The sequence below is a fragment of the Ixodes scapularis genome, unplaced genomic scaffold (genome assembly GCF_016920785.2).
Source record: "Ixodes scapularis isolate PalLabHiFi unplaced genomic scaffold, ASM1692078v2 PGA_scaffold2__306_contigs__length_199485367, whole genome shotgun sequence".
In the NCBI taxonomy this organism is placed as follows: Eukaryota; Metazoa; Arthropoda; class Arachnida; order Ixodida; family Ixodidae; genus Ixodes; species Ixodes scapularis.
The window spans coordinates 149964935-149986482 of record NW_024609857.1 but is presented as its reverse complement, the minus strand read 5'-3'; positions in this window follow the sequence as shown (position 1 = coordinate 149986482).

Here is a 21548-nt window from a genome sequence, read left to right as displayed (position 1 = left end):
GCACACGCAACAAAAATGACGTCACAGACCTCCATTCGCGGTTGAGATGACAGTGAAATGTATGGGCTTCGGACCAAAGGAGAAAAAAGACAAGATTTTCATCTACACAGTGGTGTCTGGTGTAAAAGGTAAGCGATGAATTGGTCTAACAAGCACGTAGCTTTCACTTGTAGAGATGAAAAGCCAGTCTTTATGCTCCTTTAGTCCTAAGCCCATGCATTTCACTGTCATCTCAACCGCGAATGGAGGTCTGTGACGTCATTTTTGTTGCGTGTGCTCGCGCACACCGGCGGCTGCTGGCTCGTGGAAAGAACGTGCGCCACTTATTATGGACACTAAATTCCTTGGTTCAGTATCCCTTTAACCACATTGAGCATAAACAGTGGAATTAAGTCACTCTTGAGGCCTCACTAAAACTAGTCGCAATCACAGAACAACACCACAGAAGGAAGGCGGCCGAGCTATCACATACAGAAATCAAGATCAAAAACGAAAGGTCACTAAGCTGCGAGGAGAACGCCGAGATAGAGCTATATGAGCAGAAAAGACGCAACGAGTTGTGGATAACGAAAAACAGAAAACTCGAGCATGACAAACAATCTGGCGCATGTCCCCAACCGACGTTCATGATGAGTACTAATTCGATGGCAGCCAAAGCAACTATCCATGCCCACTCTCTACCGCCAGGGCCTACACGGGTCGCAGACGCAGAACCGCCGCTGGCTTCAAACAACTCCGCCGCCAGGGTTGCCAGGTTGGGCTATAAATAGCCAAATTGGGCTAGTTTTATTTGCAGTTGGCGGGAAAAAATAGTAGTTGGCTATTTGGCTAGTATTGGGCTATTTCTAACCTGTGCATTGGGCTATTTCTGACCTGTGCATTGGGCAATTTCTGACCTGTGCTGGAACCTGAAAGCACTTGGAACCTGAAAGCACTTGGGTTTATAGGTTCGAATGTATTTTTAGAGTAAGTTACGTGAACATTTGGTGCTTCAGTCCCTTAACCCTGATAAGTTTGCGACAGCAAACTAATTCGTCTTCTTTTTGCGCGCTTTGTGCAATTGTTTACCTCCGAATGCAAGCATGTGCTGTTATTCCTCCATCTCAACAAGTGACGGCGCTATTCCTTGCGGCCTTAACAGCACCTGTTCTGCGCATTCTTTATGTTGTCTGAATTCTGCATAGTTCTCCCGTGTCATGCGCTTGTACGAGCGTTTGAGGAAGTTCGCCGCACGTGCAAGGGACGCCATTTCTGGGGCATTTGATGGATAAAAATGTATTATGTGTCTTTTCTGCTCAAAATAAACGTTTCAAATGACAAGTTTTTTTGGGGGATATTTTTGGGCTATTTTTCTGGATCGACATTTGGCTATTTTTGGGCTAGATCTCGTAGACGTTTGGCGGGTTGGAGTTCAAACACCTGGCAACCCTGTCCGCCGCTCTAGACACGATTGGCTGCCGGCCGCAAGTCGCAGCGCGTTCTCGGGGACACTGCGAAAAAACAGCGGACAATGGCAACATAGTAAATTTATCGGACGCAGTGTTAACGCGGGAAGAAACCAACATCCTCTCTAAAGGATTAACCTTCTGCCCCACAACTGGCCACTACAACGAGTTTTCAATTATACCAAGATTTGGACAAGTTTGCACGAAACATGAGGCTCCGCGAGTACTTTAACGACCGTTAACTGAATCCTAACCAGACGATTCTGACCAACCCAGAAAAGCAGTGGACGCCTAATCCACGAAAAGAAAAGTATCTCGACATGTACATACATTGATATCACGCAACGCGAAGTCATTTCCGCTGTGAAGAGGCTAAGACCGACAAAATATAACCTTTCTCGGTCAGAGAATGAGTGCCTGAAAAGACTCAGTGCCAGGGCAGATTTAATTATTAAACCTGCACACACGGGCGGCTCCGCAGTTGTTTGTAATACACTTCGAAGTAGTAACTCCAACAGTACGCATCTTCGACTTATTAACTTTTCCCGGTCCATTGTTTTTATATTTACCTTACTTCACCTATATATATATATATATGCCTGCGTGTGTATGTTTTTTTTTTCGACCGAGGTGAGTTGCAGCCTTTTTTTTTTGTGTGGCTGCCTTCATTAAAAATATTCCCAAGCGACCCTTTCGCATTGACACGGAATTTGCAAGCTTCACCCTTGTTGGTGTTAGACTGGTGGCAGCTGATAAAACCCGTTTGCTATACTGATGTCTAACCCCTGGTTAGCTCAGTTGGTAGAGCGCTCCACTTGTATTGGAGAGGTCCCGGGTTCGATTATCGGGCTAGGCGGGTTTTTTCGGTCGCTCACCAGTCACCTAGCTGTGTTTGGAGATTTATGTTTGTCCTTTGTCCCTCTTGTTCCCCTTCTCCAGGGATTATTTTCGTCATGCTTAAGGCCACGGTCCCACTGAATGTGGCAGTTTAGGTACTTTTTGGCAGGTCATTACTCATCTCCTTTTGAATACTGTTTTGTGGGATTGATGTCATTCGAAAGGCAATGCAATCTTCTTTCATTTGATATTATGTATGCGTTGGTCTTTACTGTTCATGCGCATTTGTAGCGTTGCGAATATGATGGCGCGGACCCTCACTTGCTCCGCTAGTTCATGTTTTATGAACGATCCATTAAAAATAGCACAGTTCCAATATAGAAGTTTTGTTAAGATGATGTCGGAGCAGAATGTAACGATACACTTTTTTGGTATTTGCACTAGTTTGTTTGTTTCATCTCTCCAAATATTGCCCTAAAATTGACAATTTTCAGCACAAATATGTTTTTAATGACACGCGCTAGGGCAATGAAATTAGCTACAGATGTAGTGCTTATAATCAGTAATATGCAGAAAAAAATTTAATGTTGTGTAAAATTTATTTGTTTAGATATTTTATATCAAACGTAGCACTTTTTTATGCTTCGAGTCATGGTACTTCAAATGCCGCCGAGGAAATAATTAAACTATGATAAAATATTTTATAACATTTAGAGCTACAATAGTTGCCCAAGAGGTGGGCGATGGCTTTTTTTCATTTTCCAAGTCATAACGCTCCAGGAGCGTTTCAAACTTACCTGTTTTTACGCATATCTTTTTTAGACATCAAACAGATTTATTGGCATCTAATAATATTTATTGTTTGGAATAGATATACATTGCGATGTATTAAATTTTCACAATGATATTGCTTTGGTTTCTTAATAGGTGTAGAGCTTAGCTATTTTTAAAAACAATTAAAAAATGTTTGGGTGTTTTGTTGCGCTACCTGGCGGATGGCAGACAAACTGCTGATTTCTAATGTTCAAAAAATTTCTGAGGGCGGCGTTGGCGTCTGTATCATCATCAATCTCCGTGTCTTTTTACCCTCACATTTAAAAAATATATTGGAAGATTTACTATCGATAACTGAATGGTTTAAGTACTGGGTCAGGCTAATAAATCTAAGGCCAATAATTACACAAGCGTAGCGTGATATAATGTGTTCAATATTCGATATGATTGAAATCAATAAACAATGAAGACGAAGAGGAAAAGAATACACCCGAGTTCACTTTATGCCTAGAGTCACTAAATGAGCTTTAAAGTATCGGCACTCCGTTCCCCAAAATTGTTTTGGGCGCCGCCATTTTGGGTCTTGCTCAGAGCAAACGCAACTACCGATCATCGTGATCCAAAAGTACGACTTTCTCAGCATTAGATGCGGTGCTAGGAAGCTGATACAATATTGCAATGCTCTATCGCGGGTTGTTTAAACATTCGTGAGGGACGGAAAAGCGTTTCCTGTGATTTTAGATAAAGCTTCAGGTAACAGGCAACCATGATTTTAAGCCACAATATGGCCAAGTGTCGTTACTCTGAACCGTAGCTAATTTACTGGCACAAGCGGGAACAATGAAGAAGAGGCAGGTGTCAAAAGGTAGTGGCTTGTGGAATCCACAGGGCTTACGTCATGGCCCCTCCAGGTATTACTGGGTGGAGCACTTCATGTGCCCTTTGCTTAGGGTGGAGCACGACATCTGGCCATTTTGCCCCCCACTTTTATATTTATTTTTTGTTCAGAAGCGCGTGAAAGAGCGTGTCCCTGCACGCGCTCGTGGCGCTGATTGTGCTATGGCGACATTTTGTTTTCGTCGATTTCTTTGTATTTTCCCCGTGAGCGCGTGCTGTCGGCATCGGGTACCACAAAGGGTGGCATCACCCTAAACAGAAGGACATTGAGGCACCCTAGGTATTACAAGCCTCTTCAACAAGAGCATGAATAGTGTTATTAAATGAGCTACGCTTCAGAGTAGCGACGCTTGGCCTTAGTATGGCTTAAAATTATGGTTGCCAGTTATTTGAAGCTTTATCTGAAATCACAAGAAACGCTTTTCCGTCCCCCACTTTAAACAGTTTGCGACAAAGCAAAGCAACATTACATGAGCTTCCTAACACCGAATCTAATGCTGAGGATGTCGCACTTTTGAATCATGACGATCGGCAGTTGCGCCTGCTCTGCACAAGCACCAAAATGGCGGCGTTCACAACACTGCCGGGGAAGAAAGTGCCGATACTCTAAGCGCAGCTCATTTATTGGCTCTAGTTGCCGCGAAACTCCTTTTCCCTGACTGAAACTGAAAGTAAATATGAATAATACACCATTATTATAGCTTATTTAGTTATAACCAAATACACATAATGAGAGGAGGAAGCGGGCGGGTAGGAGAAACGCGGGTTTTATACGCGACCGTTCTAACCGTCTCAAAAGAGAGAACGCACGAGCTTGCGCTGGTTGAAAAAAAAAGGCATCTAAAGAAAAGAGGCGGCACGCTGTGTTCTTTGTTATTATACGTCTAATTGCAAATTATTGTGTGTATGTTTATTCAGCCGGAAGTTAGTCTGCCTTAGTAGGCGTATGGTGTCTCAGCTGTAGATGAGCAATTTAGCCAGTGCGGTACAACTGAAAACCTGGGGTCTTCAACGTGCGCCACGCAGTAGTGATGCACGACCGCACGCCGGTACGATGCTCTTCCAGGTCGAAACGCCCAGGGGCGGGGTTGGTTCTGCAGCGCGAGCTTTCGCTCCCAGTGCTCCGAGATGGTGTGCGCTAGAACATGCACTCGGCAACCAAACCCCCTTGTGCGTCTAATTTATATACAGGTATAAGTATTTGAAGATCGGCAATGGACGTCGATCGCCTCGAGGTAATGTAACGTAATAACATTATATAAATTATAAACTTGTTGAAGGACTGAACGACTTAATTTTTCAATTCTTGGATTGTAATGTGGCGGTAGCCTATTGTACTTACTGTTGATGAAGAGCAATATGAGGTGACAAGGTAATGATTAAATGATGAGGCTCTATAAGGACGACGACATTAGTGGGTGTTGAACCACAACGTACAGTGCCAGACTTGTTTCAAGTATCGTGTACCCAAAGACTTTCTTCACCCGCAACAGTATATGGTAGAATCAATGTGGATGTTGCTTTACAACTGTACGTGGAACAGGAAAACTGCACTGTGCAGAAGTGCGGTTTATTCGTTAATATGAGGGACGGATTTCTAGCAGCATTCCCTGATTGACTACTTGGAACAAATGGCCTCGTTGACGTAAAGTGTCGACGTTCCAAAAGATTCTTGAAGCATACTTAAACCGCAAAGGAGTATGAGGCGAAAAATAAAAAAAAGGAGTCTGGTGTGAAAGGTCCAGATCACCACCGTAGCTTCTACTATCAAATACAAGGGCACAATACACAATACACAAAGAAAGTTTTGTGATTTAGTTATATTTACACTTAAGGGCATTGATATCCAACCTATTCAGAGAGATGACTCCTCCTGGTCAATCAACATAGAGCCTTTTCTACTCAAGTTTTACATGGAAGGCCAGACTTCCGCTGAAATTCCTCACGTAGACGAGTTGTCCGACCGAATAAACTGCCATTACTCCCGATGTGGGTATCTCTCGATCTTTGTTCGTAAGCCATAGTATCATGAGATCGAGGGGTGTGGCTATTCTTCCGCCGAATATTGCTTCGGCGGGTTTTTTTCCGTGTAAGATGAGACCAACGCGTGCTGCCGGAACAAGAACCTGGCGATTTTTCACTGAACTGCTTCTTTCGTAAGCTTCAAAAAGGATTTTTTTTTTTTCGTTTCGCACACCATCTGTTCTGCTTGCCCGTTAGTTGCAGGATGGTATGGTGCACTAATGTGATGCCTGATGCCAGTTTTTTTTTTTTTTTTTTTTTTCAAAAACTTGTTTATTTTATTTGAAGCAAGATTTGGTGCGTTATCAGAGAAAAGTATTTTCGGTAGGGCAAAAGTAGGTAAAAGAGACCGTAGAACGTCAATGACGTGTTTGGACGTCGTGGCAGACATCGTGTAAACTTCCAGCCACTTAGAGTACGCATCGCCCATGACTCCGCAGATGTGGATACGTTTCGCCACCCGCCGACTGAATAGTGGATCGTTTTCAGTTAGTGTTCGAGTCTTTCCACAAAGTTAGCCCAGGTGCCAGGACTTTTGTCGAAAGCGGTAAGTGTTCAAAACGTCGACAACGTCGGTAGCCACGTGTTGTGCTTGACACTGGACACTTACCATCCGCTGAGAAGAAACTTGCTTGTTTGTCTGCCATGAGTCGTCCGATATCAGGTCATCACCACAACACCATCTCCCGACAAAACTGGTCTTCATTGTCCGCATGTCCATGGTTAGCAATCACGTCAACTTATAAATTCCCGAACGCTCATAACTTGCCGTCACTAAACGCCGTTCTTTCATAGCGTCTTCATTGCAAATAAACGTCTTCCTATTTCTTCTGATGGTTTTCATCATATTCCTCCTAAGCTGTACTAACAACATTGTGTACCGGTACTTCCGAAAATATTGCAACGGCGTTTGTTTTCTGGGAACTATAATGTAACAACCTTTACAACATCTTCCGGACCCCGTGAAACCTAATATTTCGTGACATTTTTTTAGTCGTCATGAAAATGGTGAGGTAAGTACCGTAAATCGCGAAGCAGTTTACTTGACGTCCGCTTCCACTGGTGTCTTGGAAGATTGAGTCTACTGAGCGTGCATTCCTGCAGAGGAAATTTTTATTGATAGAATATTGACACGTCAATCAACATTAGATTCCTGCTTGGTAAGATATATTGCGAAAGCCCGTTACAACCGCCGACCGCATCTCCCTATATCAGAGAACAATTTATACCCAACCTGACATTCTCGCATACATCCGTTTGATGGGCCACGCTACTTGAGCTAGCTGAGCACAGCTGGCAGCGGCGCGAGCAAGGCCACGAGGGGAATGTGATGGTGCTCAAGCCATCCCACTGCGAACCAATGTTTCGGCCACCTTCAGGTGCGTGTCGCCATCTATTGGTTGAACTAACGCCTTGTTCAAGATGGCTGCCGTGGGACCGCAGCCTTAATTTAGTTTTGTTATTCGGTCCGGTTTGTTCGCAAACATTACTTAATGCATATTTCTCCATCCTGGTACTAAAGCAGGAATTACTGTCGTTTTGTTTTTGATATTGATGGAACAGTACTCACATGCGAGGTCCCATTACTTCTTCGTGTCTCAAATTTCGAAATTGAAGGGGACGAAGTCAGTAAGAGTATTGAAGAGAGAAAGACAGAAAAAGACGGAAAGAAGGATTGTTTAAACAAAACAAAACGAACACGAGGTTTGCTTTATGCTGGTTTGCCTATCCCCTAACAAAAAACGAACAGACGTCCCGTTTTGCCCGCCTCATCACCCCTCGTAAAGTTGAGGCAACACCCGAATTGAGAGCTACCGTGGAGCAGACTTGGAAGCAATCCGTTAGAAGTAACGGGATTACTTGTAATGAATTATTTTTCTTGACATTTGGTAATTAATCCGCTACTTTTTGTGTAATTTGTAATGTTATCCCATTACTTTTACCTTAACGAATTACTGATATTACTCGTTACAATTTTTGTTTATTTCATTTTTTTTCTCTTTCAATATTTCTGGCGAAATAATAAAAATACGTTTTTGGGGTCGCGTCACGGGAAGGGGCGGGGGGGGGGGGGCACATAGATTTGGGAGAGGAGAACAGAGGGGGGAGTTGTCTCTGCTATCCCCTAGTGCGATAACAAGAGGAGCGCCCCGACACAAAGTACGCAAAGAAAGGAATCAGGAATTTGCACAAAAAACAGGACAGGCTTCAACAGAAGGGTCGCTTGCACGGTGCTAAAACGCTGTGTTTCGGTCGTTTTTTTTCAGGAAGTGGAAAACTCTGAGCGTTGAGCACTGGATTCGGGTAAAGTGAAAGAAGAATAGAGGAGTAGTGGCCCATAAAAATGATACATGGCACCGATCCCCCAAATTAGAACTGTAGGGTGTGTTGGGCTGCGTCTTCTGGTTTTCCCTTGCAAATATCATTATTGGAAAGTTTGTGCAATCTAATCCCAGCCCTGGCACAGATGTTGAAAGCGCAAAGACGTGAATAAAGGCATAAGCAACACCCTGAGAACAAGCTCGAAGTTGAACTAAAAGCTTTCTTTCGCACCTTTTTCTTTAAATAAAAACAGTAGTCACTGCGGCTGTATATGCACAGAGGCCGGTGGGGCGTCAGCCTCCCCTCCCTTTTTTCTGCTTGTTTGCGCTTTGTGTGCGGAGGACGAGTCGGAGTCGCTCTGAGTTCCGAATAAAGGGCTCTTTGCTGGACAAAAGGCCAGATGCTGTCTAATTCTAAGGACAATATGAGAAACCCAGTGCCTTGCAACTCCTTCACTTGCCATATTTCTTCTATTTTCTTGTTACACGGCAAAGAAAGCATGTCGTTTTATTTCCGTGATGGAGGCTTGATGTTTTCAACCTCTTGGTCAAGCAGACACGACCACCAGAGCCCTAGTTCAACCTACAAGCGAACGTAATTTCATCTTGAAGAACCATAATCACAATAGTCGCCACGTACGCGAATGAGTTTTTCGCGAATTCTTTCCGTTTGCTTTGCTTAGCTTTGGTTTGTTGCAAGAACCTCACGTTTTGGTCGTCTTAGTAGGGTGTAGCCCTTGTCAAATCCTGTCTTTCTCTTAGCTATTTTCTTCTCCTCGTACTTATGTAGAACAGTTTTATCTATATAGACTATTTTTTTCGTGTTGTTAAATATTTTTTTACTGAGGTTCCGCCTCTAGCTCGCTGATGCACGGCTACAAAAAACGCGAGAGGTTCCAGTAGTCAGCATTCCATATTTATCTTCCACTGTATAGCCCTGGCCATCGTTAGATCTTATGCTCAAGCTTCAAGGCACCAAGTGAACGGTGAATTCAGAGTTTCAATGCATACTCTGCCTCCCCGAAAGAAAGGTGCATTCATCTGCAAGTTCACGAATTCCAACTTATGAAAATATGTAAGGGTAAGCCTTTTGTTCTTCTTCTTCCTTTGCGGAAACCAGAGTTTGAAAGAATTTCAGATTTTTTGCGTGGTTCGTAATTTGGCGATTGAAACACAGGTTTGCGCTCGCAACATTGCCTTTGATTATTTGTTCCGCCCATGTGTCCACACTGACATGCGGCGTAAAGAACGTTTCGAACAGTTGCTCATGGAGTTTGCGAAATTGTATTTCCGTAAAACGGTATTTGTATTGGCAGCTCATAATGCTACTTCCAAGCATACCTTCAGTAGTGTGACATGAGCAATATACGCCTGCGGGAACGATTTGGTAAAATATTTGTTCTTCTAAAACGTAATAGCCCTTAACCGTTTATAAAAACGGTTGTGGACGTAGACATATACTATGTAAATTAGTTTATTAAACCGACCATGAAACGATTATAGGCTCGAAAATTACTAACTGAATACTGCTAGTGGGTCGAAGCAGTCTGGTGCACGAGGAGCTACAAAAATTATCTCTGCTGTAAAATAATAAAAAAAAAAAACTAATAGCCTATTCACACGATCATAAAGGTCCCTTAGCTATATGGACCTTTATGATCTGCAGCGAAGCAGTTCCCGATCCCCCGCGCGTGCAACCGGCTGATTCGCCGATTGCAAAGGGATTTATGTTAAAGGTACCTTTATGCTGGCCGCGTGAATGGGGTATAAGAGCTTCATATTTTTGTTCTCTCCTTCACGATGAACCGCAGTGTCTACCGCGATGATCCGCTGTCTTCCAACTCCGTGCTTTATACCGCGAAGATCCGCAGTCTTCCGTCTCTGTGCTTTCCACCGCGATGGTCCGCAGTGTCTACGCACGCGGGTCAAAAATCAACTCTCGAATTCGATGCTAGCATGAGTTACAGCAGACTGCGCTCGGTAATGACAAACTTTTCACGGAATATTTGGATTCGTGTTCGGGGCCACATACCGCCTTGACGAAAATCAGGGAACAAATATTCGTGGAGGTCTAACTGTCACGCCGATATTGGTTTACTTCAGCTGTGGGGAAGACAAACATAAAGTAGTTGCTATCTACATATCGCAAATAAGGTGTTTTATCAGCGCATACAAGAAAGGAATGCAAATCACGTCTTTGCCTGTCTTTCTGGAAGTAATTGAAAAGTTATCGAGTAAAGTAAAGATATAATTAATCGATTACTTTTTGCAGCCAGTAATTTTTAACGATAACCCGTTAGTTTTAGGGTCAAGTAATTGTAGTTCTAATAAATTACTTTTTTTCAAGTAACGGGCACAAGTCTGCGGCATGGAGCCACGCTGGTGCTTGGTAACCCGGCGGCCAGGCGCCTCCTAGTCCGCGGTCGTCGGTCGCTGAAGCTTCTCCGCTTTCGCGGTCGTGTCTGGTGGCGCCTTCGAATTTCGCCGCCTGTTGCCGCAATAGAACACCACATCGCCGACAACACGTAGATGTTCTCTTGCCTTTATGTTCACCTTTTTTTACGAGCATTTTTGTTTTCGAGCCACATGGGCTTGTTTTAGAGCGCCTTTGCCCAACTTTCGTTTAAAAAAAAAAAATGCTTTTCGCTGCTGTTCCTTGTGCGAGTGAGCGGACCCCCTTTCTTTTAATGCGTGAGCATTAGTACCCACACCACAGAGGAAGGCTGACGCCGTCTGTCTGCCATAGTGTTCACATATACATTCTGGTATACTACAAGTACCAGAATGAGTTGCTGGGCGGGTTGGTTAGACATGTTGACTTAAACAGTGCAAATAAAAAAAGGAAGGAAGAGACAGCAGGGAGGAAAGACCGCTCTTTCCTTCCTGTTGTCTTTTCCTTCCTTGCCTTTTTTGCGCTGTTGAAGTCAACAAATCTAAAGGAAGAGGCCCGCCAATTTCCCAAGCATTCCGGTCGCCGCAAGCGGCGGAGCATGGAGGCAAACCTTTGCAGTCCCACACATGGTTACCAACTCGCTTTACGTCTTATTCGTTAGATTTCACTGTTTTCCTAAGGACCATAGCAACATTGTTGTCAAAATTAAAATGTTCCCTCTGCTGCGATACTGAACCTTGTAATTGTTGCTGCCGCAAGTTCCTCCCTGGTAATACAAATGTTTTGTCACCCTAAAGTTGCTTGCTAGTTATGGCCTATGCAAAAGTTATATTTCGTCTTTTCCTTTGAATGGTTTGTTCCATCGGGCGCCGGAATGGGTGAAAAGTTGGCCTATCTCGGACCACGTATTAGACTCGACCATCGTCATTTTGGGCGATCGGCAGTACATATATACTAGGTCTGTTCGGTCTGGCAAGAAAGTTCAAAATTAGTTTACTCCGAGCTCAGAAAAGCGTATATCTGTCGTGCAATCTGCATATGCACGACTCCTACACTTGGTCCGACCTCCGACTGAACATCTAGTTCCGAACTTTCTGCCGAATCGAACGGAACTATTTTAATAATACCTATATAGTTTCTTACCGTCTCAAAAATACGTTGGGCGGTGCGTTGGATGGTCTGTCAGGCGCACCTCGAAAGAAATCGGCGAATCGCGTTCCATTTGTGTACTTGGGTGTCAAAGTAATACGCAAAACAGCATAAAAACAATCCGCAACCGAGAAACGAGACAGACTGAAAGAAAACAGGTTCCGCTATTCGAACACCAGAAAGACCCATAGGATTCATGTGGTAAAATGAAATGTTTTGCCGCACTTTTATATAAATAGATTATAAGTACAAATCATTTGAACGTTCATTGGAATTTGGGAAGTTTACAGTAAACCGACGTAGACAAAACCATCTAAAAGCAAATAAAACAATTTGAACCTTGTAACAGAGATAATTATAATGTAAAGAATAATGTTAACTTTGTATTATAGTGCTATCCCTGTATCATCACACATCTGAAGAGTCGATTGCACGAGCTCATAGATTGGGCAAGTACCAACCAAACAAGTGTCGTCCAGTGATCGCTAAATTTTCCAGTTTTAAGGTCAAAGATGCTATATTTGCGGCAAGATCAAAACTGAAAGTTGCCGGTATCAGTGTCAGCAAAGACTTTTGCATTGCTACTCGCACTTCACGCAGGAAACTAACTGAATACGGCAAGGCTAGCGGTCAGCAGCTTTCAATTCGGTACGATAAGTTATTTATTAACAAGAGGTGTTACGTTTATCTTTCGTCATCTGACAGTGTTTGTGAAATGCTTTCTCACAATGATGAACCTGATCCCGCTAGTCATGTTGAAACTGTGCCAAACGAGCCTGAATCGTATTCGACATAACAATCACCTCGTGCACAGAATCCTTTCCGTGATATCTGCTTTCTTTTTTCAAACATTCGGAGCGTTGTAAAGAAGCGTGATGATTTGTCGTCCCTTATTGATACTTGTAGTGCTGATGTCGTCATACTGACAGAAACGTGGTTATCTGCCAAGATTTCTAACAATGAAGTATTTGAGTGTGAAAAGTCGTTTAATATCTATCGCTGTGATCGCGGTACTAGGTCAGGAGGAGGTGTCCTAATCGGTATTGCTGATCATTTACAATCTTTTTATGTCCCCGTTGTTTCGTGTTTAGAGGTGGTCTGCGCAGGTATACGTATTAACCACCGTGACGTGATTTTCTGCGCCTGTTATCGGCCACCAAATGCATCCTCCACTTTTTGTAATGACCTTCATGACCTGTTAAATAATACTGTCGTAAGGTACCCTCATTCGCCTATATTTTTGTTAGGGGACTTCAACTTTCCGAAAATACTTTGGAATTATTCATGCCCGGTTGTTTCCGAGTCACATAGTGAATCTACGGCATTTGTAAACCTTTGCTCTGATTTTAATTTTTCCCAAATGGTAACGGAGCCTACACGAACTTCATTATCGAGTGCCAATATTCTTGATCTCATTTTGACAGCATCTCCTGACTTGGTTAACTCAATAACCTACTTGCCCGGTCTAAGTGATCATTGTTTTATTAATTTCACTCTTAAAGGATCTGTTCATCGTTCAGTCAGTAAGCCAAAGTATATTAGGGACTACAACAAGGCCGACTATCAATCCATAAACAGAGAGCTTGGAGTGTTTTTAGATGAATACATGCTTGATTTTTCGGAACGCACTATCGAAACTAATTGGTATCTTTTTAGGAACAAGGTCAATGATTTAGTACAAAAATACATACCTTTACGCGTAATCTCATGCAAGCATCGAGCCGCTTGGTTCAACGTTCCATTAAAGCGTCTTTTAAATAAGAAAAAGCGATTATATCGCAAAGCCAAACAGAGTCAGAGTGATGTCAACTGGTGTGCTTATCGTCAATTTACAGCTCTGTTTAAAAGCGCAGTGAAAGAAGCTAAGAGGGTTTTCTTTCATAACACACTTCCTTCGTTACTGATAAACAACGCTAAAAAGTTCTGGAACGTCGTTGGTGGTCCGAAACAGAATAAGATATATCTAAACGACGACAATGGTGTGACTATTTCTCAGTCTGATTGCTGCTCTGTGTTTAATGAAGTGTTTGCAATGTCGTTCTTGAATCTACCCTCCGTTTGTCTTCCTGATGTTGCTGATTCGAGCTTTTTTCCTATGGATCCTGTGCTGATTGACTGGGTTGGTGTGATGCATTTAATCCGAAATTTAAAAGTTTCTTCGTCGTCTGGACCCGATGATATTAACTCAAAGTTCCTGAAGAACACCGAAGTATATTCCTCCATAATTTTGTCGAAACTTTTTTCACAGTCCCTAGATACCTGCATTGTGCCTGGCGATTGGAAGGTGGGCAAGGTGGTACCCTCGTTTAAATCAGGAATTTCGCATTCTCCCCTTAACTACATACCAATATCTTTAACTAGTATCCCTTGTAAAATCTTAGAGCATATAATTTATTCTAACCTTGTTAGTTTTCTTGAAAGTAATGCATTTTTTACATCATGGCAGCACGGCTTTCGTAAGACGTTCTCCTGTGAGACACAACTCATTTCATTTACACATGAACTTTTTGCTGCTTTAGATAATGCATCTCATGTTGACTGCATATTTCTGGACTTTTCTAAAGCTTTCGACCTAGTATCTCATCAGCTACTCTGTTTGAAATTAAGCAAATTAAATATTGACCCTAACATTCTCGCATGGATTGAAAGTTTCTTGTCTAACAGAACCCAATTTGTAGTTGCTAACGACTTCAAATCATCCTCGTCCCCCGTCACTTCAGGTGTGCCGCAAGGGTCTGTGCTTGGCCTTCTTCTCTTTCTCATCTACATTAATGACCTTCCTAACTCTATCAACTCATCCATCAAGTTGTTTGCTGACGACTGCGTCATTTTTCGAGTCATTTCTACTAGTTCCGATTCCTATGTGCTTCAGTCTGACCTTAACAAAATCTCTAATTGGTGTGATATCTGGAAAATGCGTCTAAATACTAACAAGTGCAAAGTAATGAGGATTACGCGTCAGACCGTTTGTGGCAACATTTACGGTTATCAACTTTCAGGCAGTGCACTTGAACAAGTAACGTCATACAAATACCTAGGGGTTCACATAACAGCTAATCTGTCTTGGCAAATGCATGTTAAACATATAGTAAATAACGCTAACCGCATGCTTGGATATTTGCGTCGTAACTTTTCTATGGCACCATCATCTTTAAAACTTCTCCTCTACAAAACTCTCGTCCGCTCTAAACTGGAGTACGCATCTTCGGTGTGGGACCCAGGCCTGGAATTTCTTACTAATAACTTAGAATCGATACAGAATCGCAGCGCGCGTTTTGCCTTGTCGAACTACTCCCGTTCATCTAGTGTATCCTCTATGAAGGCAACCTTGAACCTTCCGAACCTCTCTCTGCGCAGAAAAATATCGCGACTCACGCTATTTCATAAAATATATCATTATAACCCGCACCTCAAAACTGAACTTTTTTCAGAGCCATCATACGTCTATCTCGTTCGGACCACCATAACAAAGTAGGCGTGCCACTTTGTCGCACTAACTTGTTTTTCGATTCATTTATCCCAAGGACTAGTAACGAATGGAACCACCTGCCCGCCTCCATCGCAATGATTACCGACGATTTCACTTTCAGATCCGCCATTGAGTGTTATGTAGTTTCTTAATAACCGGCGTTGTCTGCATTTCTCAATCTCTCTTTCAATTTCTGCATTTACTACCTGTTGTTTGTTTTTATGTTTTCCACCACTCCCTTCTGTAACGCCCCCTGGGCCTTGAAGGTACTGAAATAAATAAATAAATAAATAAATGGCACAAATAAAATGCAGGACGCCCAAGTTCTAAACTAGTCCTTTAGAAGTTACATTGCAAACAGATACATAATTACAAACACACCCGAACCACTAAAAAAAAAAGTTGTTACGGTCTGCATCATTTTCTACAACATAAACATGTACATAGCACGAAGCTAAAACTATGAAGTAGCGCAAAAAAGACAGGGATACAAAGTAGACAGGACAACTATGATAAACCAACTAGCCCAAGAACGAACTTTTAATAACACGATGCCATCCTACCGGGCTTCCTTCCTCACTGATTCTTGAACAAGATCTGGTTCGTCAACTGGGCTCGGACATAAGCCTTCCTGTTCTTTTCGGTGAGTTTTTTTACGTAACTCTTCGAAGTCTAAGATTCACGCACTCGTTTAGGATCAGTCTTGTCAATATGATCACATGTTGGAGACTGTCCTTATTAGCCCCGAGCAGTTCGCGTGGCGCCCCCTTACGGCGAACCGGGGTGACGTCACGGTGAGGAGAGAATTTTTCCCCGACGCGCACCGCTCGCCCTGTGGAGGCTGTGCCGACGTTGGCTGTCGGCGCGCTCGTTTCTATTTTATTTTTTTGGCGTGTTTTTCGTAGAAAGTGTAAATTTTTATATGTGCCTTTATTGAGGTATGGCCTGTAGCTGCAGGCGAAGCTTCACCCAACATTTTAAGCATGGTTGACATGGCAGGCAACGCATGAATCGCAGCTGGTATATGAAAATAAAGAAATATGGGCACAATTGCAGGAGCATTACTGTAGATTTACATCTCTCACAATAAATGCTGCTTAAGGTATGAATGAATTGGCACCTTATGAATACTATTTTTTTTTGTATCTCTGTTTTTAAACAAGATCGCCAAAACAGAAAAGCTGCATGCTGCTCAAGCAACATGCTAAATAGAGTCTGGGCCATTGGGAGAGAATCACAAGTAAGACAGCCCAAGTGCAGGGGCAAAGTAAAGAAACAAGGAAAATTTATTATATACATTGCTCGCATTTCACCTTTGCTGGATTCGGATAGTATTTCAACGGATTCGGATAGTATTTCAACGGACTGTGGATTTGTTTATATCAACCCTCAAGTAATGTATAACAAACGTAAGCGAAGGTGTCTAGCTCGTTATTAGTCCCTTAAGCCCTAAAATTGAGATTTTACTTAAATCGAATTGTCCTGAAGCTAAAATACCAGAAGCTTTTCTCACACAGACTGTCGCCCTTCACAGGTTTTACATTTTCTGCTACTAGTGCTGCATCTCCCACTGGACAGACGTTCGAATGCTTGCTTTTACTCCTGTTTTCTTCTGTTGTCAGAGAGTCCAGCTGTAGGGTGTTTGGAAGCTGAGGAAGCTTTTGGGGACCTGCAGCAGTGTCTCTTTTAAATGGAAATGACAATTCAGACTAAACGGTGTATTTTGCGAATACCCAAGGCTGGAATAAAGAATGTCAGGAAAAACTATAAACATTCCAAATTACGGCACTATTGCTGTGCATATTTTGGACAGTTCAATACATATCATACAGGCAACTGGGGGCAATGCGGCCGTTTTTGCTGCTACCATACACACTAATTCCCAGTAATTGTGCATCTTCGAAGAAATATGCCTGCGTACGTGTATAGGCTATATAATTAATTCACGAAGAAGCTACATTTATGTAAAACCACCCTGTTCCATGAGCACTTCAAAGATCATAAGACGCAGGGACTTTAAAACATCTGCAGTGATGTGATTGGCCTAAGCCATTTTGGAGCACCTTTCGGAGCAGCCAAAACAATGTTTTGGAACAGCAAATGTGGCCTTTGGAGCAACGAAAATAGTGTTTTGGAGCAGCCAAAACAACGTTTTGGAGTAGCAAAAGTGACTTTTCGAGCAGCTATTCTTAGAAAATAAATATGCGTTTTAAGTGCTGCACAAACGAAGGCTACTTTATGTTATGTTGTGTTCTGACGTGACTTGTTGTGACGAAACTCGCTGCTTGTGGTTTTACTGCTGAGACATCCCACAAGTGTACATGCTGTAGGCATTGCCGAGCAATTCCGAAAAAACCACTTGCCACCGTTTTACTGCTTGCCGACGAGCCAGATTTTTGTCAAAAGTAAGCAAACGTGGAACAATGGACTGCAAGCGTCCCGGCTGGTGCCTCTGTCGTGCAATCATGTTCGCATGTACGTGATGGCAACTTCGGCAGGCTTGCAGTTGCGCGTGGTTCGTCACGCGAGCGGAGACAACGGCTGTTCGATCGAAACCGAAACCATGCCACACCGCTCCGTCACCAGCTGATTCCCAAAATTGTATGCAAAATGTAAGTGTCGAGTATACGACATAAACAGTCCAGCGGCTCGTGCTTGCCAGGCCGGCAAACAAGGTACAAGCTGAACCCATACAGGAAAAAAAGAAAGAAGAAGAGCCTGAGCACATCGATGAAAAACATCGCGAGCCAGGGTCAAAAAGTTATTGGAGCACTTTGTGGCAGCGACTGAACTCAAGAAAAACAAACGCGTCGTGCTGGCTCAGTGTGGATACATTGCCTTCTTCGTTTTAGGTCATTTCTCTTCACCAAATTTCTTTCGCGGCAGATTTTTGCACGTACCGGGGTCCCTCTCGAGAGAGAGCCCACCGCGAGAAACCTAGGTAATCAATACTTCGACATGGCAGTCTTTGAGTTAGAGAGGGATTTTTATAGTAACGTATGATTTACAGAAGAACACGAATGTTGATGAGCTTGCGGTGGTACTTAGTTTCATTTTAGAAAGCGCCATATCTGCAGCGACATGGGGACGGCAACACCCGACGTCGCGCGACCACAGTGACTGGAAGGCAGGGATCAAATGTAGTTTTCCCGCGGCCATTGCTTTCAGGAGCAAGTGCTTTAGCTCACAAAGTAACTCCCGCCGCGCAAAAACGTGGTTTCGTCCACAGCATGACGGCATGACTGATACCCGCCACGCTAGCGTCGAAGCGGCCGCACACACCCACAGGCCACGTCTATCGTTGAAAATATTTTTAAAAAAGACGCGAGACGAGACCTACGAGGCGACGAGAGCACGAAACGTGAGACAGCGGGAAAACCATGCAAGACCAAATGGACAATTGATGCAAGGTACTTTGTGCACGGTACTCAATTTAGTTTCGGCTTTGAAAGGCGACCGAAATTTGTTTTTTGGCGCAGGTTTGGCGCAGATTACCCATATTTTGGAAAAATGTCGCGGGATGTAGCAGGGTTAGCCCCTCGGCGCAGTTTGGAGTATTTGGCGCAGCAATCAGATCACTGAATCTGGGAACCAGCGCATGCAGAGTGGCAGCACAAAGTCGGGGTCGCGAGCTAATTTGCCGACCACCCAAAGGCCCACGATATAAATGCCACTTCAAACGCGTTGAAAGTGGGATGTAATATCGTCCTAAATCATGAACATGCAAGGAACAGAATTCCAGCGTCTAAAAAACACTTGCGCCACCACTTCACCGACCCCTCGCAAGATTGCCTTGTGTCGTGTGGACGGACGGGGAGGTTCATCGGCGGAATGGCCTCCGCCGAAAGCTTTCGGGATTTGTAACACAATTTTAATAGTAAAAGGTACAAGCAGGCTTATAAAATATACGGAAGCACGTCAATATCGGCATAACTCAACGCCTTGTACACCGGGTAAACGAAGTCTAGCTCCTCGAAGAGCTTGCGGCACAGAACGCCAAACCGCCAAACCAGGAAACCGCGGTGCTGGGAAGCGAGCCGATGCGAGATCGCGGAGCGAAGTCCTCCCCCTGACGTCACGGTACACCTCATCCTATCAGGGCGCGGCGACCGCAGCGACGCTTGTGTTCGCTCTCGGGGCTAATAGTGTCCTGGCTGTGACAAGCTCCCCTAATGTTTTTAAACGAAGCTCTGAAAAATGTTGAGAACAAGGCATTGTACTGTAGCCTTTTATGCTTCCTTAGTTTCATGCCTGAATATCGACTCCGCATTGTTCAGGGCATGACGTACAAACAAAGATGGCATGATCAAGCCTCCATAGTTTCTTATGAAAACCAGAAGGCTTGTCACATGATCGACGACACGGATGTCAAGGCAATCTGAGCATGTCACCTTCTTCGACACAACCCGCACAATAAATCCGCTTACATACTGGACAATCTCGGCACTGAATTCGGTTAAACCGTACGTTGCACAAAAAATAGTCATGGTCAGCAAAGCTTGGAAATGTGTCGTCTCAGCGGGTCTATCTCCTCTGCCTTATCATTTTCCTCCGACACGTTGCCTTGATGCCTCAATGCAGTGATGCCACCCAAGTCAGGAGCAACATTTGCAGTTGTTGGCGCCCTGCCATCTGCATGCACCAGCAGACAGCGATAAGCATGGCGGAACTGCACAGCAAAAGGGTTGTTGTTCCAACCCCCACGCTGTCTGATAAAGCTGAAGAACATCTCCAGATGATCCTGACTCAGACAGTATGTGCATATATATCTGCATTTGGTAAATCCCACCAAAAAGGTTATGGAATTCAAGCTGCCACTACAAATTAATCTAACGAGTTTCAGCTTTTACCTGCACATGTCCCTCTAAAACAGAGCATCTGCAAGCTCAGCGACGCTACTCAGGGTGAGTGCCATGCTTATGACAGACGCAGGGGCAGATCCACAACTTCGTTTTGTTTGTGTGTGTTTTTTTTTTGGGGGGGGGGGGGGCGAGGGAATTTGTAAGGATACTATTCTCCCATTCTTTCTTGTGCACCGGGGGGTCCACCCATGTCAAATTGCCCTCCGAGAAGGGGGGAGGGGAGGATGGCCGCCCCCGTCGCCCCCCCCCCCCCCCCTTCCCTTCTTGTATCCGCCCCTGGACAGACATGCGCCTCCCATCTTTAGCAACTGGTTTCCCTGATGAAAGCTGTAGAAACATCAACGTTTCGGACAAGGTGACCACCTTATTCTTTGGGCTCTTGCACAAGGTTTGTCTTAGTGGCACTTTGAACTCCATTGCCCTTGGGCCGAGGCAATTTAGCATGTCAAATTCTCTAAAAAAGAAGAGAACAGTCTAGCAATCAGCCATGATACCTGTAATATATTGGATACAAGTGAATCGTACATTTGTAATTCCAAACCAGGTCAGACACTTTTCAAGTCTCATCTTTTTTTGTCCTGTTTTTTCCTTGTATGATTAGTCATGTGTGATACCTATATCCGCGACAGAAGTCGTGTGCAGCACAATAAAAAACAAGAGTTCATTTTACCTCCTAAATGCGCCTCTAGTTAACACGAAGGGAAATGGCAATTTTTAAGGAAATCACCCTTTCCCTTATTAAAGAGATAGTGAATTAAAATTTCGAGCTCACAAAACAAGGCTGGACGGATAGCAGGGTTGGGCAGAAATACTAAAAAATGTATTTGGAAATACAAATATTGGGATACATCAAAATAGTAGCTAAAATACTGATACTAAGATACATTAGTAAAGATGTATCGCGATACGTATCGGAAATACATTTTAAGAAGAGGCAAAAAGTATTTGGAAATACAAATACAGGACTACATCTTAGGGAGGGCAGAAATACAAATACAAAAATACTGATAGTGCAATACATTTTCCAAATTTTTTGAGACGCCAACTGAGACGAAGCTTGAAGTGGATGTTTTCGATCCCGAAATTACTTTCCTGTAGGCCTGGCACTTTGCCGTGAAGGTAGTGGTTTCGGACGACAAGGAGTCTTCAATGGGCCCAAAAAAACGTTCCATCAAGGGCTGACCGCGGTCCCTTCTATGACATCTTGTCTGTGTGACCAGGGAATCCTGTCAACATTAATCACATGATGTCACGGTGGAATGAACTAATATTCTTTATCTGTAGGTGTGGCCTTGAACATGAAACTTTACCACGCTGCTGTATGAAAGGACAATACGTACTTTCGTTGTAGGTTACCTGGTTGAAGATCGTGCATACAGT